At 35.4% G+C, this 10,329-nt stretch overlaps 1 pseudogene; it reads left to right on the forward strand.

The window, feature by feature from the left end:
- The first annotated feature begins 1,934 nt into the window (after positions 1-1,934).
- Positions 1,935-9,839, forward strand: LOC127454722 (alpha-amylase-like; annotated as a pseudogene).
- Positions 9,840-10,329: the final 490 nt, after the last annotated feature.

Consider the following 10,329-nt stretch of genomic DNA (forward strand, 5'->3'; position numbering starts at 1 on the left):
AAATACCTTTTTTTGTACGATCAAAATATCATCTTGCGCACACAGGACATTTTTGTGCGCTCAAAATATAATTTTGCGTGTGCAGAATTGTGGCACAAATATAACTCCATACTGCCACTATTGTATTGTACTGCCAGAGCACTTTTTTTTTGTAAGGGTAAAAATAAATTTTGTAATAGAAGCTTTTTTTATGAGCTTCAGTTTTGACATCATTAGTCAAAGGGTCGTTCTGAGTTGTTCATGTAATATTAAATACGTAATAATAACAACTTATTTTACTCTTTTGCTCAGCTGTTACATGTAAACAGTGCCCAGTGCTGATATTAAAAGGCAGCATTGAATTTGGCATCATTTCAGAAAAGCCAAGGACAAGAAATACTAATATTGCGAAACAAAAAAAGAAACAAAACCAGAAAGTGGAAAGTGCTGCTTATAAGCTCTATAACAGAAGAGAGTCTTTGACGGATTTGCATCAGGTTGGTTTCAAAGAAAGATGATTGGTCCGTGTACTTTTGCATCCATTCTTTTTTCTTTTTTAACCCAAAAATGAAAAACTAAAAATGTGTTGTTGTTTTTTTTTCTTTATTGGTTTTAACACTGATAAATAAAAAAAGTAGATACAAACTCATTTCCTGTTGACCATTTCATTTTCTATTTAAAAAGGTATAAACGAGATTGGGGGGAAAGGCTCAATTTTTGTTTTCCTTCAGTGTTTAAAAAATGTATTTACGCTTGAATATGCATGCATATGAATATTCAGTATTCACTTATATTATGAAAGAAAAATCACTAAAATTAACAAAAACATTATTTTCACATTCCAAAGGTTGTAGTAAATTCCCAGTAGATATACTGACTTACTACAGGTGAGATTTTATACAGTTAGTCTATACACTGGGAAGTTACTATAACCTTTGGAATGTGAAAATAAAATTTTCAGGAATTTTTATGAAGTTTATCCTAAAATAAACTAATACTGTACTCATATTATTGGATTTACTGTAATATTCTCACTAGTTGTAAATCAGTCTATCTACTGGGAACTTACTACAACATTTGGAATGTGAAATAATATTTTGGTGATTTTTTTTTTCTGGAAAATAATCTAATCCTGTACTCATTATTGGATTTACTATAAACATCTGATCTGTTGTATGTCAGTCTATTAATTGGCAACCTACTACAACATTTGGAATGTAAAAGTGTACTTTTAATGTTTTATGTTTAACTTGTGCGTCAACTGAGTGAGTGATTGGACACCGCCTGTGTTTAATTGTGAGTGGAAGTTTCAGACAGTCCCTTCTAAGCAATGAAAGCACATTTTCAGCCAAACTTCTGCAGCCACACCAACTGACAGTTCTGAGTGCAGTGTTTTATGTCTTTATATTATAGTTATATGCCATTTATATACAGTGTTGAGAGGGTTACTTTTGAAATGTATTCCACTACAGATTACAGAAAACATGCTGTAAAATGTAATTTGTAAAGTATTTCGTTAGATTACTCAAGGTCAGTAACATTTTCTAAATACTTTGGATTACTTCTTCAGCACTGGTAGATTTTTTCACTTGTTTCGACTATAAAAACTCTGACAGAACAGTAAGACAAAATACACATGTTAAAAATACATTCTCTGAAAAACTATCTAGTAAGCCTATTGGCTGTGTACAGACTACAAATATTTCATAAAAGTTCATTAAAAACAATTAAGTCAACAAAAGAGATACTTTTGTGTGGTTGTGTGTAAAACCTTTCCTTTCTTGAAAACAAACTATCCCCTTCTTCTCTTCCTCCTGTTTTGATTAGCAGTATGATTGGTGATCTAGCCAGCCAATCAAAATTTACCACCTCATTTCTGATTGGCTGAAATTCTGGCACATTGTAACGCTGTGACCTTGTTGAGTAAGCAAGGATTAAAGCACAGAGTGGGAATTATGAGAGAGTGAGTGAGATCTTGCACATGCAAAAAACAGAAGTTACATAATTTTCAGAATTCTGTGCAAATTCACATTCCAATAAACTTTATTCAAGCTCAAAATGTATTTTTGTTTGCTCAAAATGAATTCCTATTTGCAAGAAGCTACACTGCTTTACAAAACTGAGTTCATGCGCATTCAAAATACCTAAGATTAGGTTTTTAGAAAAACCTAAATATTTTGTGCAGTGTTGTTTCTAAAACAAGATAAATCATATTGATTTTGTTTTAAGGATTTTTAGATATTTTTACAGGAAAACAATACAAAAATTATTAGCAAGAATATGATTTTTGCCCTAATATCAAAGGTCTTACTTGAAAAAAAGAAATTATGATCCAACGTGAATTTTCTTGATAAAAAATATGATCGTGCTGGTAACATGCATGTAAAATGGCTAGAAATAGCATTTAAACTTAATGTAAAGCTGACAATTTACACAAGGTTTATTTCTATTTCTTCTGCTCCAAACTTACTTCAAACTTACTTCTCTGTCTGCTCGTATGAATGTAACACATCATAAGAAAGTGTTTCACTGCTGTTCAAATGCACTTTGGATCACATCATTTATATGTATAAATGTTTTCCATCTGAAAGGACTAAATATTAAATGAAACAAATGACAATAAATTCAAACTAATCTCTTCAGTAATCAAAATACTTTTTGAATGTAACTGTATTCTAATTACCAATTATTTAAATTGTAACTGTAGTGGAATATAGTTACTTATATTTTGTTTTTAAATACGTAATCCCATTACATGTATTCTGTAACTCCCCAACACTGTTTATGTACCATAACATCAAGCCAAGTGTGTAAAATCTTTGCAAACTTGCCACCGGCAGAGAGTGTGGGTACGAAAAGCCGAATATCCAAAAAATATCGAACCTAAAGCTAACTTTACCCCGCTCTGACGTGCTCATCATGGAAATTATGCTAAAGGAAGTTCATGAATGCTCATCTCTCAAAAGCTTGACCAGTGAATTTAAAACCAGTATTTATGCATAGCCTTCACATTTGTCCGATAATAAAAGGCACACAAAACTGCTGCATATACGACCCAGTAGGTAAAGGCCACCCATATTCCCATTCAAAAGAATGACCTGAGCTTGAAATTAGTACTCTTCGCTGCCATGTAAAAACATATTGTCTTATATTAAATATTAAATGTAATAATATCTTCCAATGTATTTATTATTATTATTATTATTGTTTATCATTTGTTATTTACTGCTGTATCTGTTACAATTCACTGGCATGTATGCTCATCTGTCTTGGATGCACCCTTCGTTAAGTCTGTGTATTCCCTGAACCACATCTTGCTTTGTTCATTGCACTGCAATATGTAAAAATGAAAATAAACCGATTCTTTCAGTACTCTTTGATGATTTCTCATTTAAAAAACGGAAGAAACACTGATGTTAATTTAAAACACTTATTTAAAGCAATCAAACTATAGCTGGCTTAGACTAATTATTAGGACAAAAGGTGTCCCGAATGTAAGTCCACCGTGACGTGGTACATGACTTGTAAAATCGGGACTGTCCCAGGTTTTAAAGTGACGTCTGGTCACCCTAACTGCGAATGCCAACCGATTCTCCAGTGCAGTGTGGACTACCAGTGACCACAACTGATCAGCTGCTTGGTACCACTTATAAATGAATAAAACAAGTTGTGTGGCACGAAGAAGTCGATGTTTGGATTTAAATAAGCAGATCCTTAAGAGCCCATGATTGGATCATTATTGCAGTGATTAATATGTTTCAGCTGGCAACAATTCTTTTAACTCTAACTGATGCAGTCTGTAGCTTCTCTTCTACTATTCTTCTTAAACAACCATGTCGGAAGACATATCCCGTGGTCATGGAAAAGATGTTACTGTATTTCAGAAGGGGCGAATTATTGGCCTGCATCAAGCAAAGAAAACAACTAAGGAGATTGCTGAAATCACTGGAATTGGGTTAAGAATGGTCCAATGCATTATTAAATCATGGAAGGATAGTGGTGAACCATCAGCTTGGTGCACGAAATTGCTAGGGAGCATAAAGATTGGACTGTGGAGCAATGGAAAAAGGTAATGTGGTCTGATGAGTCCAGATTTACCCTATTCCAAAGCGATGGGTGCGTCAGGGTAAGAAGGGAAGCCCATGAAGCGATGCACCCATCATGCATACTGCCCACTGTACAAGCCTGTGGAGGCAGTGTTATGATCTGGGGTTGCTTCAGTTGGTCAGGTCTAGGCTCAGCAACGTTATGCAGTAATAAAATGAAGTCAGCTGACTGCCTGAATGTACTGAATGGCCAGGTTATCTTATCAATTGATTTTTTCCTTCCCTGACGGCACAGGCATCTTCCAGGATGACAATGCCAAGATTAATCAGGCTCAAATTGTAAAAGAGTGGTTCAGGGAGCATGAGGAATCATTTATACACAAGAATTGGCCACCACAGAGTCCTGACCTTAACTCCATTGAAAGTCTTTGGGATGTGCTGGAGAAGACTTTACGGAGTGGTTCAACTCTCCCGTCATTAATACAAGATCTCGGCCAAAAATGAATGCAAATCTGGATGGAAATAAATGCTGTGATGTTGCATAAGGTTGTCGAAACAATGCCATGACGAATGTGTGCCGTAATCAAAGCTAAAGGTGGTCCAATGAAATATTAGAGTATGAAACTCTTTTTTTGGCCAGGCAGTGTAACTACCTACTGCAAGAGAAAAATCTTTTGATACATCTGAAAGTTAAATTTTGAAGCTTTTTTATATGGTTTTGTAACAACACATATCAAGATGCTTATGAATTAAGCTTATGCACGTGATAACAGTTGCTTTTGATCTGACATATCTCTTCCCCCAGTGAGAGTATTGTGATATTGAATCCTTGGAACCCTTGGTGGCAAAGGTATCAACCAATCAGCTACAACTTGTACTCTAGATCAGGAAAAAAGGCAGAGCTGAGTGACATGATTACACGTTGTAACAATGTTGGGGAAAAGGCTCATAGTATCACACTACTCAAGATGGCCAAATGTTAACACTAAAAATGCTTTAATATCAACAAGTAATTAAAATGTAATAGCGGTTATGCAAATAACAATAAGCTTGAAGAAGAAGAAGCGTTACAGAAGGGATATGTTTAGATGCTCTCAAGGGTTACCTTGACCTGAGGTAGAGCAAGAAGAGCCTCAAATAAATATGGTTTTGTTCCTGGGACAAAATGTTAATTTAATAAATTCTTCTGGAGACAACAACTGCAAACTTGCATTCAGATGTGATTCTGTTCTGGTATGGAACGGACAGTTTTCATTCTCCAATCAATTCTTGTGGATATATATTTTTGTTGCACTCATGAAATACATCACATTATGGAATTAAAATGGGTTGTGAATGCCATTTCATGCTGACTTTAATCACTTAATATGAATTAGTTTGTAGAGAGCTTCGTCTTTGCCTGTGTGCTACTTTGCTGTAGGTAAACATATATGTGGATGCAGTCATCAATCACATGTGTGGAGCAGGTGATGGACAACACACTCACTCCAGTAGTGGATGTACTTCAATGCCAACAACAAGGACTTCCCCTCTGTTCCCTACTCATACTTAGACTTCAATGATGGCAAATGTAAAATGGCAATAGAGAGATTTGTAACTACAATGACATTTTCCAGGTTAATTTTCTTGGTTGACATTTACTGGGTTGTTCTTCTACAAAGTGCATAGAGAAATTACATAAGTACTTTGTGTTGACAGGTTAGAGATTGTCGCTTGGTGAGTTTCCTGGATTTAGCCATGGAAAGGACTATGTTTGAGGAAAAGTGGCCAAATACATAAACAGACTGCCCTGACATGGGTGTGGCTGGATTTAGAATAGATGCTTGCTAGCACATGTGGCCTGGTGACCTTAGTAGTGTGTTTGGTAGACTCAAGACCCTTAATACCACTTGGTTTTCATCCAGTGAAGACCAGAGTTGTCTAAAATGTTTGTTAAAAGCATTAACACAAATTCCTTTTTTTCAGGTTATCGACTTGGGTCGGAAGCCCGTTAAAGCCAGTGAATACTTTGAGTTTGGAAGAGTGACAGAGTTCAAGTGTGAAACTGGGAACAGTGATTTGTAAATATGATGGAGAAAAGCTAAACTATCTAAAGTATGCAACTTTAACCTTTGATGAGAAGTAGACCATATGTAGTGATATTCTCAAATGTCACTTGGCATTATTGGAAGAGAGCTGTAATAAGCATTTCATCATAGGAACTGGAGAGAGGGCTGAGGTGTTTGTGGACAGTCATGATATTCAGAGATGCCACGGTGCTGGTGAAGCTTCAGTTCTAATATTCTGGGACTCTAGGTAAAGTCTTTATGGTTTCCTCTTGTAAACTGAGATTGAGACTGAGGCAAAAGTATTTACTGAACACTGATCACTAATGAAACCCGCAATTGCTTACAGGAACTGCAACCTTTCCTACTGTGAATGTTATTCTTTACATTGTGTTTTGCAGGCTTTATAAGACTGCTGCAGGGCTCATGTTGGCTCATCCATTCGGTGTGACCAGATTGATGTCCAGCTAACACTGGGGTCGACACTTTGTTAATGGAAAGGTAAATGCATTAATCGAGAACACAGTGATTAAAATAAGAGTTTTTAAAGCATTTTGTTGGTAAAACCCTTATGCTTGGGTACACTTGGGTATATTTGATTCTGATTGGTCAGTCACAGTATTGAATGGTCAGATAGCAGTGATGACTGCTAAACTGTATATTAAACTGTTGTCCGTCACAGCACACTGCCGCTACTTTCATGTCTCTCATATTACTCTGCCATCTTTCTCTTTTCACATCAACATATGATAGAACCGCTAACTGGCACGTTGTCATGACTCAAAGTGGATAGTGTATTAAAAATGGCCTTTTTAAGATTTTCTTACATTTAAAGGTACATTCAGTAATTTTTCTCTCCTTTAAAAAGTTTTACTCCTAAATAAATTAACTGTAATTTGAATGTATGAAATGTATGTATATTATATTTGTGTATTACTGTATAACCACTCACATGAGATGAAGACAACTCATATCAGTAACCTTATGAAAGTTATTCTACCTGGAGGGGGTATCCTCATAAGGGCTGCCATGTTAGAATCAACTGACCAGCCGAATAGGTGAATACTACTTGCTTAATATCAGTAACCGTCCTGTAACTTGACACTTTCACTCATGAATTAACTTAATCATTGCTGACTGTGAATAGTAAATTTCTACAATGGAATCATTAACAGAAAACTGTTTAATAGATGCTGAAAACTATTAAACATCACTATAATGACGCTGCATCCAAATTGCTAGATGTTGGTGTAAGTCCAAGATGACACAAACTAAAAAAATGTTACTGAGTGCAACTTTAAAACTGAATGTATGTAACTTTTTCTGTGTTCAGATACTTTCTCTTATCCAAGCTTAATTTGCAGAGACATCTATAAGTAAGCCATTCATAGGTGAATTTTCTTGAAAACTGTAAATTCCTCTGTTTGTTTTGAGCGACCGTCTCAAGAGAGACAATAAAAAAACCAAAGAAAAATAAAACAAAGAGGGTCAATTGTTTGGTATAATTTTTAAGAAAACTTTTTATAAAATGTAATGATATGAAAAAATTGGAGCCAGGTAACAATCCAATGTGAGTCTTTTATTTGGACACACAAATTTGATGCTTAATAGCCGAATGCCCTCCAACACACACTCTCGCTGGAAGCTCAGCTCTCTCCTCCGGAGGTCTGGATCGCCCTTTAAATCACCCTCCGTTCTCACTGAAAACACAAAATAGCTGTTAGAGGTGATTTCCCACAGGTGCCAACCCTTACCGTACTCACTCTCTCGGCATCGCTCTCCACAGACGTTGCTCGGCCATGCCCCCATCACCACAATATTCTTTCTTATTTTTCTTATTTGACTTTATATATCTCTGGGTGTGAATAAGGTAGCTCCGAAAAACTGGTGTTTTTTTTTTTTGTTTTTTGTTTTTTTGATCATGTCAACTGTGTCTGAGTAATTTTGTGTTGAAACGACGAAGCAATCAAAAGCTATAGCATTACAAATATAATTTATCCTAGTGTCCAAAAACGTCTCCAAGTGTCCAAAAACCCCTACAAACATATAAAACATAATAATTGTATATAAGAACCAATTACATATGTGAATACAACAATGACTAAAGGTATGCTCTCTTTCCAAAGCATGCAGACATGCAGGCATGAGTAAGGAGATAATTTCCATTCTGTGTCATCTGAGTCATCACTGAGTCTGTGTCATGTACTTGCCGCCATCTCCTGGTGGCCATATGTAATTACAGTGAAAGATCTTCTCTTATTTTAACGTGTATCCCCTCCTGTAAGTAAGGGTATGTGATGTTTTATGTTCTGTTTATTTTTCGTTAAGTTATTAGAGAAAACGTGGATTATAAGCAACACCTGTTTACATGTAACATGAATGTCAAAGACATGTACTTAGCTCACTATTATATGTGACTAAAACAATTATTCTGCTCTTTGAGAGCTTTCCAACGATATATGACACATGGCTATCTGATCAGTTTGATATTATTACTAATAAATTATCGAAACGGAACACTTCTAATTTGTCTGCAAATTTCAGAGCACTATTTTACTTTTGGTCATAATGCCTACATGTAAAGTAGATCTTCTAAGCTTTAAAACAATACCTATTTTGTGTTGGTCAAGACTGTAGTTATTGTTATTTTCATCATTATTTTTCCAGCGGGCCCGCCGGGCAGGGCCTATCCGAGCTTAAACAGTTATCTAGTTGAAATTACATTGTAGCTAAATATGATAGCTAACTTGTCCATAGAGTAGGCAACTTCGAGATTTATAATAATATATAAATTAATATTGTAATATTGTTTCAGAGTTTTTTGGATTTGTTTTTGCAGAAGCTTTAAGATAAACTACAAGTGGAACAATAAAATAATTTCAACTCAAAAAAATCTTTCATGTCCTTGGATTTATTTATTTGGTAAGGAACTGTAATTAGTGACATATAATGTAAAGTCAGGTGGTATTTATTTCAAAATAAACCCTGATGCCTGATAATCCTGATGTGAGGTGGTTGGCTGTACATTATCCTTTACTTATTATCCTTTACACACGAGGATACCTAATTTTCAGAAATAAAAACTGAACAAATAATCATTTGGTGAAATACAACAGGATCAGAATGACTGGATGGGCCCTCCAAGCAATGCCAATGGATCCACTAAGACAGTACCCATCAACCCAGACTCCACCTGTGGGACAATTGAATATGTGAGCACAGGTGGCAATTGTGAGAACAGGTTGCGTCAAATCAGGTAGGTGTCATTTTTTTCATTTCAGGAAACTGTTTTTGAACCCAGTTTAAAAATGCAGCAATTCACTTTAATGCTCTGATCTCACCTTTCAGAAATATGGTGATTTTTCACAATGTAGTTAATAACCAGCCTCTTGCTAATTGGTGGGACAAAGGTAATAATCAGATCGCCTTTAGCTGAGGCACCAAGGGATTCATTGTCATCAGCAATGATGACTGGTGAGAAAATCAGGTTTAATTGTTAGACAAATATGGGTTTTTACACATAAGTAATTAATCTTTATAATGCAACATGTAAACGCTATTTTACATGCATTTCTACAAGGGAATTGAAAGAAATGCTAAACACTTGCCTGCCAGGAGGCACATACTAGTGATGTCATCTCTGGAGATAAGAGTGAAGGCAGTTGCACAGGGAAACAGATCTTAGTGGTGTCTAATGGATGTGCTACCTTTAGCATCAGTAACAGAGGAAGATTCATTCATTGTCATCCACGCTGACACTAAACTTTAGATTCAGTGAGGAGAAAATCATAATAAAGCAGCATCTCTTAACTCAAATGTTGGGAATGATCTTGTTCTTAATGGTTTTGTCTTTTGAGTTCTCTTTAAAGGTATACCTACGGAAAAATGTAAGAAGTGTTAAATATAATTGTTCTTTCCCCTGAAAAAGGTAGAACACAGCAGTGTAACTGAACAAGGCCATGCCGATACTTTTTATTTACATATGCCCCAAATTTTTATTTTTTGCCTACAATAACCATTAAATGTTCCAAGTCTTTTTCAGCCCACACAGTTCAAAACTATCCATACAATTACTTTACATCAATGTCAAAATTTTTATTAATTTTAAACAAATTTAATGTGATTAGAGCAGTCAGACACTGTACATTTGCAGTGGCATCTGAACATTTCACTCTCAATCGTACATTATACATACCATTTTATATTTATTTTTGTGCTCCTCTTTCTAATTTCATACAAGGCCACAGTAAATGATTAAG

This window comes from Myxocyprinus asiaticus, chromosome 17, assembly GCF_019703515.2.
Source record: "Myxocyprinus asiaticus isolate MX2 ecotype Aquarium Trade chromosome 17, UBuf_Myxa_2, whole genome shotgun sequence".
Classification (NCBI taxonomy): domain Eukaryota; kingdom Metazoa; phylum Chordata; class Actinopteri; order Cypriniformes; family Catostomidae; genus Myxocyprinus; species Myxocyprinus asiaticus.